Here is a 6,518-nt window from a genome sequence, read left to right on the forward strand (position 1 = left end):
CACTTTAAGAGGCAAAATGGTGGAGTTTAACTGGTATATGACCTTGCTCTAGAAATGCTAGACTGGTAAGGGAAGAACGCCTCAAGTGAGCATGCTATGACTCCAGTAAGCACACTGCATATGCTCCCTTCCCAAGTGCTAGCAGGCCACTGCTCACGCAGACAGCCCACCCCAAGGCCCCAAGGGAAGAATCAGGGGAGAAGTAACTCAAGACCCTACAAGTATGGCAACATATAAAACCCATGCATGTGATCTCTCCAGTGTACTTTACTTCCTTTGTGGTTTTTTTTTTGAGACAGAGTCTCAAATATTGGCTCACTGCAACCTCTGCCTCCCGGGTTCAAGTGATTCTCGTGCCTCAGCCTCCCAAGTAGCTGGGATTACAGATGCACATCACCATGGCCGGCTAATTTTTATATTTTTAGTAGAGACAGGGTTTCAACACGTTGGCCAGGCTGGTCTCGAACTCCTGACCTCCAGTAATCTGCCCACCTCTGCCTCCCAAAGTGCTGAGATTACAGGTGTGAGCCCCCACACCCGGTGCCAAATGTATTTTACTTAGTTTCATTCCTGCTCTAAAGTTTTGTAATAAACTTCCACTCCAGCTCTAAAACTTGCCTCGGTCTCTCCTTCTGCCTTATGCCCCTTGGTCAAATTATTTCCTCTGAGGAGGCAAGAATCAACACTGCTGCAGACCCATACAGATTCACCACTGGTTATATACTCTGGTGCCACATGACTTGTGACTCAGATATGTTTGGCTGCTAACAAATTGATTTTTTGGTTTCTGATGAGATGTGCTTTCAGGCCTAGCATGTGATCAGTTTTTTCAGATGTTCCATGGATTCTTGAAAGAATAATTATTGGCTCCCTGTCAGGGTTATGGTGAGAATAAATATTAGGTAATACCTATAAAGCACTTAAAAAGTTGCTCACCACTTAGTAAAATCTCAAGAAATGGTGGATCTCATTGTTGATGTTGTTATTATTATTGGTGAATAACAGTCTCAGTCATTGGTCTGTGTGTCCCTAGGTGCCCTGAGAATTGGGCAATTGAGCCTTCTCCCACAAGTCAGTGCTCGACAAACTGTGTGCAGTGCCTACACTAACCATAGGGTCAATTAATCTTTAATACATACAGAAAACACAACTCAGCTTATTAGAGTGGAGAAAGTTCAGAGTTTGAGTGAGACTGCCCTGTATTGGGTCCCGGCTTGCCCCTTGTTAGCTGTGTGACATTTCTGCTCCCCCAAACTCCGTTTTCCTTATGTGTGAGAATGAGTATGATTTTGGACTTGCAGAGTTGTTGGGAAGATTAATGTGAAAGTCTTCAGCATAGGGCTAGACACGAAGTAGACCTTTTTTTTTTTTTTTTTTTTTTTTGAGATGGAGTCTTGCTCTGTTGTCCAGGCTGGAGTGCAGTGGTGCCATCCCAGCTCACTGCAACCTCTTCCTCCCAGGTTCAAGCGATTCTCCTGCCTCAGCCTCCTGAGTATCTGGGATTACAGGCACCTGCCACCATGCCCAGCTAATTTTTGTATTTTTAGTAGAGACAGGGTTTCACCATGTTGGCCAGGCTGGTCGCGAACTCCTGACCTCAAGTGATCCACCACCTAGGCCTCCCAAAGTGCTAGGATTACAGGCATGAGCCACCACACCCAAACATGAAGTAGACCTTTCACAAGTGTTAGTTTATTATTTCTTTTTCCTTCTACTGAGCCTGCAGGGACAGAGAGGAAGTGAAGAGTTCCCCTAACTTCACAATGGTACCACAATTTCCATTCTCTTTTCCTGGACTTCTCTCCCAAGGAAGCCTCTTTCCCAGCTCTGTAAGACTGTACATCTCTGATGCCCCTCCCTGGAGAGCAGCATAAAACCAGCTGTGACTAGGAAGAAGGGAGAGAGAAGAGGATGTTGGAACATGCAAATCAATTCCCAGCTTCCTGCTGAGTTAGTGGGACACCTGCTTGGACAGAATTTTCATTTTATTTCCTATCTGGAGCAGCCCAATTAATTTTCAGGCCGTGAGTTGCCACACATCACAGATGACAGCTCCCCAAACCCTCAGAGCAGCATCCTCCTCCTTGGTGGCCACACAAAGTCAGGATTTGCCGCTACCCTTCCTGGCATTCCCAGATTAGAGCAACATCTCAGGGACACCCCTGACTTGCCTTGGATCTGTTGCTGAGCCTCCTTTTAACATGAACTGTGGCTTCTACTACCTTCTCTCCTTTAAGCCTGAGTCCCAGTATACAAAGAGGATTAGCTGATTTTCTTACCTTTGAGTCCAGGTGGAGGCATGAATCACAGAAGTGTGGGGAACAGAACAAGGGACGCTCCAGACAGTATGTTTCTAAACTGCTCTTGGACAAATAGTCATTTTCCCTCCATTCTCACTACTACCTCCAGTTCCTTTGCCTCTGGTCGTTTTGTCCCTCCTACTCTAATTTCCACAAGTAGATCAGACAAGGTTCATTTTCTCTGTTTCTGCCTCTTACCTCCAGGCTACTAGAGAAAACCACAAAACTATGTTCACTAGCTCCAATGTCTTATTTTCAGTTGTGATCAGGCCTTCAATGCTACTTAGTAATCCTTTCTTAAAAATATACAATGCTTCACAAATTTGCTGTCATCCTTGCTCAGGGACCATGCTAATCTTCTCTGTACCTTTCTAATTTTGTTTGTTTGTTTGTTTGTTTTTTGAGACAGAGTCCCGCTCTGTCACCAGACCAGAGTGCAGTGGTGAGATCTCGGCTCACTGCAACCTTTGCCTCCCAGGCTCAAACGATTCTCCTGCCTCAGCCTCCTGAGTAGCTGGGACTACAGGCGCCCGCCACCACACCCAGCTAATTTTTGTATTTTTAGTAGAGACGGGGTTTCACCATGTTAGCCAGGATGGTCTCGATCTCTTGACCTCGTGATCTGCCTGCCTTGGCCTCCCAAAGTGCTGAGATTACAGGCGTGAGCCAGTGTGCCTGACCTTTTTTTTTTTTTTTTTTTTAAGAGACAGAGTCTTGCTCTGTTGCTCAAACTGGAGTGAAGTGGCACAATCATAGTTCACTGCAGCCTTGAACTCTTGGGCTCAACCAATCCTCTCACCTCAGCCTCCTGAGTAGCTAGGACTACAGTTCTGTGCCACCACACCTGTCTATTTAAAATTTTTTTTGTAGAGACAGGGCTGGTCTCAGGCTCATGGCCTCAAATGATCCTTCTGCCTCAGACTCCCTAACTGCTGGGATTACAGGCACGAGCCATCACATCTGGCTGGTAATCCTTATAATAGATTGTCCCCTGTCTACAATTTATTTTGTCCTCCTGTTACGATCATTTGAGGTTGTGTCCAGTTTTAGCTGTTGTAAATAAAGTTGCTATGGGCTGGACAGGGTGGCTCACACCTGTAATCCCTGCACTTTGAGAGGCTGAAGCGGGAGGATTGCTTGAAGCCAGGTGTTTGAGACCAGCGTGTGCATCAAAGCAAGACTCCTATCTATATTTTTAAAAAGTTGCTATGGACATTCTCATGTATGTCTTTTTGTGGACATATGTTTTTATTTTTCTTGGGTAAAATATCTAAGAGTAGATTTGCCAGTCATAGGACAGGTGTATATTTAGTTTTATAAGAAAGTGAGGCTGGATGCAGTGGCTCACACCTGTAATCCCAGCCCTTTGGGAGGCCGAGGTGGGAGGATCACTTGAGGCCAGGAGTTGGAGACTCAGAGTCTCAATCAGAGTGGACAACAGAGTGAGACCCCCATCTTTACAAAAAAAAGAAAAAGTTTTTTTTCTTAAATTATCTGAGCATGGTTGTGTGTACCTGTAGTCCTAGCTACTCGGGAGGTTAAAGTGGGAGAAGTGCTTAAGCCCAGGAGTTCAAGACAGCAGTAAGCTATGATTGAATCACTACACTCCAGCCCAGGCAACAAAGCAAAATCCTGTCTCAAAAAAAAAAAAAGTGACAATAGGCTGGGCATGGTGGCTCATGCCTGTAATCCCAGCACTTTGGGGCCAAAACAGGTGGATCACCTGAGGTCAGGAGCTGAAGACCAGCCTGGCCAACATGGTGAAATCCCCTCTTTACTAAAAATAAAAAAAAAAATAAAAATAAAAAAAAAAGCTGGGCATGGTGGCAGGTGCCTGTAATCCCAGCTACTTGGGAGGCTGAGGCAGGAGAATCACTTGAACCTGGGAGGCGGAGATAGCGCCATTGCACTCCAGTCTGGGCAGCAAGAGAGAGACTCCATCTAAAAAAAAAAAAACCCAAAAAACAAACAAAGTGCTGGGATTACAGGCGTGATCCACCGTGCCCAGCTCCACATGCTATATTTCTGTGTGTGTCTTTAATTCCTCTAGCGCCACTGGGTTAGGGTGTCCACAACCTAGCTGGTCTTGGCAAGTAAGGAAGAAGAGTGGGAAAATGGCCTTTGAGTCTGTAATCAAGAGTGTCTCTGGCTGGGCATGGTGGCTCACGCCTGTAATCCCAGCACTTCGGGAGGCCGAGGCGGGTGGATCACGAGGTCAGGAGATCGAGACCATCCTGGCTAACATGGTGAAACCCCGTCTCTACTAAAAAATACAAAAAATTAGCCGGGTATGGTGGCGGGCACCTGTAGTCTCAGCTACTGGGGAGGCTGAGGCAGGAGAATGGCGTGAACCCAGGAGGCGGAGCTTGCAGTGAGCCGAGATCGCGCCACTGCACTCCAGCCTGGGTGACAGAGTGAGACTCCGTCTCAAAAAAAAAAAAAGAGTGTCTCACATGAGACCTCATCAAAACTGTTCTTAGAAAGTCACTTTAATTGCTAGATCCAATGACTTCTCTCCAGTTTTCCTCATACTGGACCTCTCTGTGGAGTTTTATATTGCCGGCTCCCTCTTTCTTGAAACTCTTCTCTTGGTTTCTGCTATACTTTCTTTTTTTTTTTTTTTTTTTTGAGACGGAGTCTCGCTGTCGCCCAGGCTGGAGTGCAGTGGTGTGATCTCAGCTCACTGCCGGCTCCGCCCCCCGGAGTTCACGCCATTCTCCTGTCTCAGCCTCCCAAGTAGCTGGGACTACAGGCGCCCTCCAACATGTCCGGCTAATTTTTTGTATTTTTAGTAGAGACGGAGTTTCACCGTGTTAGCTAGGATGGTCTCGATCTCCTGACCTCGTGATCCGCCCGCCTCAGCCTCCCAAAGTACTGGGATTACATGTGTAAGCCACTGCACCCGGTCAAGTTTCTGCTATACTTTCTACCCCGCTCATCATTTCCTCCCCTTGGGCTTCCTTTCACTACCCTTCTTCTCTTTATATGTTGGTATCACCCTGGGTTTTGAACCAGACTCTGTCTGGGCACCTCTGAGCATCTAAACCAGGCAATCCATTCTAACCATGTTTCTTTCTTTTTTTTTTTTTTTTTTTGAGTTGGAGTCTCATTCTGTCGCCCAGGCTGGAGTGCAGTGGCGTGATCTTGGCTCACTGCAACCTCTGCCTCCCTGTAAGGGAGGAGACCACCCTTCATATTGTCCTGTTGTAGAGACGGGGTTTCATCATGTTGGCCAGGCTGGTCTTGAACTCCTGTCCTCAAGAGATCCGCCTGCCTCAGTCTCCCAAAGTGCTGGGATTACAGGCATGAACCACTGCAACCGCCTCAAAGCTGAATTTTCAGTTGAAACAATGTATGTTATGACCCCCCCATGACTGTACAAATTTTCACTGAAAACTTCCGAAGCCATCCAGTATGTGGTGTGACTTGATTTTAGACGGACATCAGTGAAGGGGCCACAGGATTTATGAGGCTGACAGTGTGGACAGTCCCACATCTGAGTCACACCTAGATTATTGCAGCCTTTTACTGGTCTATCTGCCTCTGGCCTTCCACCCCTTCCAACGTTCCCTCCACATGGCTGCACAATGATCTAAGATGTAAACCCAGGCTATTTCCCTGTTTAAATTGTTTAACGGCTCCTTAATTGGTGTTTCTCAAACTTGGAGTTCATGGATCCCTTGGGGACACATTCTCAGGTGTCTTGAGTAAACTTTAAGAAGTTTACTGGCTGGACACAATGGCTCACGCCTGTAATCCCAACACTTTGGGAGGCCAAGGTGGGAGGATCACTTGAGCCCAGGAGTTTGACACCAGCCTGGGCAACATAGTGAGGCCCTGTTTCTATTTTAAAAAGAAAAGAAAAGAAAGAAATACGGAGCTTACTATTTGTTTTAATTTCAGGATTAATCTTTTGTTTTGTTTTGTTTTTGAGACAGGGTCTCGCTCTGTTGCCTAGGCAGGAATGCAGCGGCAGGATCATGGCTCACTGCAGCCTTGACCTCCCCTGCTCAAGTGATCCTCCTGCCTCAGTCTCCAGAGTAGCTGGGACTACAGGCACAGCCACACCTGGCTAATTTTTGTATTTTTTGTAGAGACGTGGTTTTGCCATGTTGCCTAGGCTGGTCTCAAACTTCTGAGCCCAAGTAATCTTCCCACCTCGGCCTCCCAAAGTGCTGGGATTACAGGCTGAGTCACCATGCCTGGCCAGGATTAATC

At 46.7% G+C, this 6,518-nt stretch overlaps 1 non-coding gene across 1 annotated transcript; it reads right to left on the minus strand.

Annotated features, from left to right (window-relative positions):
- Positions 1-2,599: 2,599 nt before the first annotated feature.
- LOC129487036 (U6 spliceosomal RNA) lies at positions 2,600-2,708 on the minus strand. Its single transcript, XR_008659173.1, has one exon. It is a non-coding gene; the product is annotated as a U6 spliceosomal RNA (small nuclear RNA).
- Positions 2,709-6,518: the final 3,810 nt, after the last annotated feature.

The sequence above is a fragment of the Symphalangus syndactylus genome, chromosome 7 (genome assembly GCF_028878055.3).
Source record: "Symphalangus syndactylus isolate Jambi chromosome 7, NHGRI_mSymSyn1-v2.1_pri, whole genome shotgun sequence".
Classification (NCBI taxonomy): domain Eukaryota; kingdom Metazoa; phylum Chordata; class Mammalia; order Primates; family Hylobatidae; genus Symphalangus; species Symphalangus syndactylus.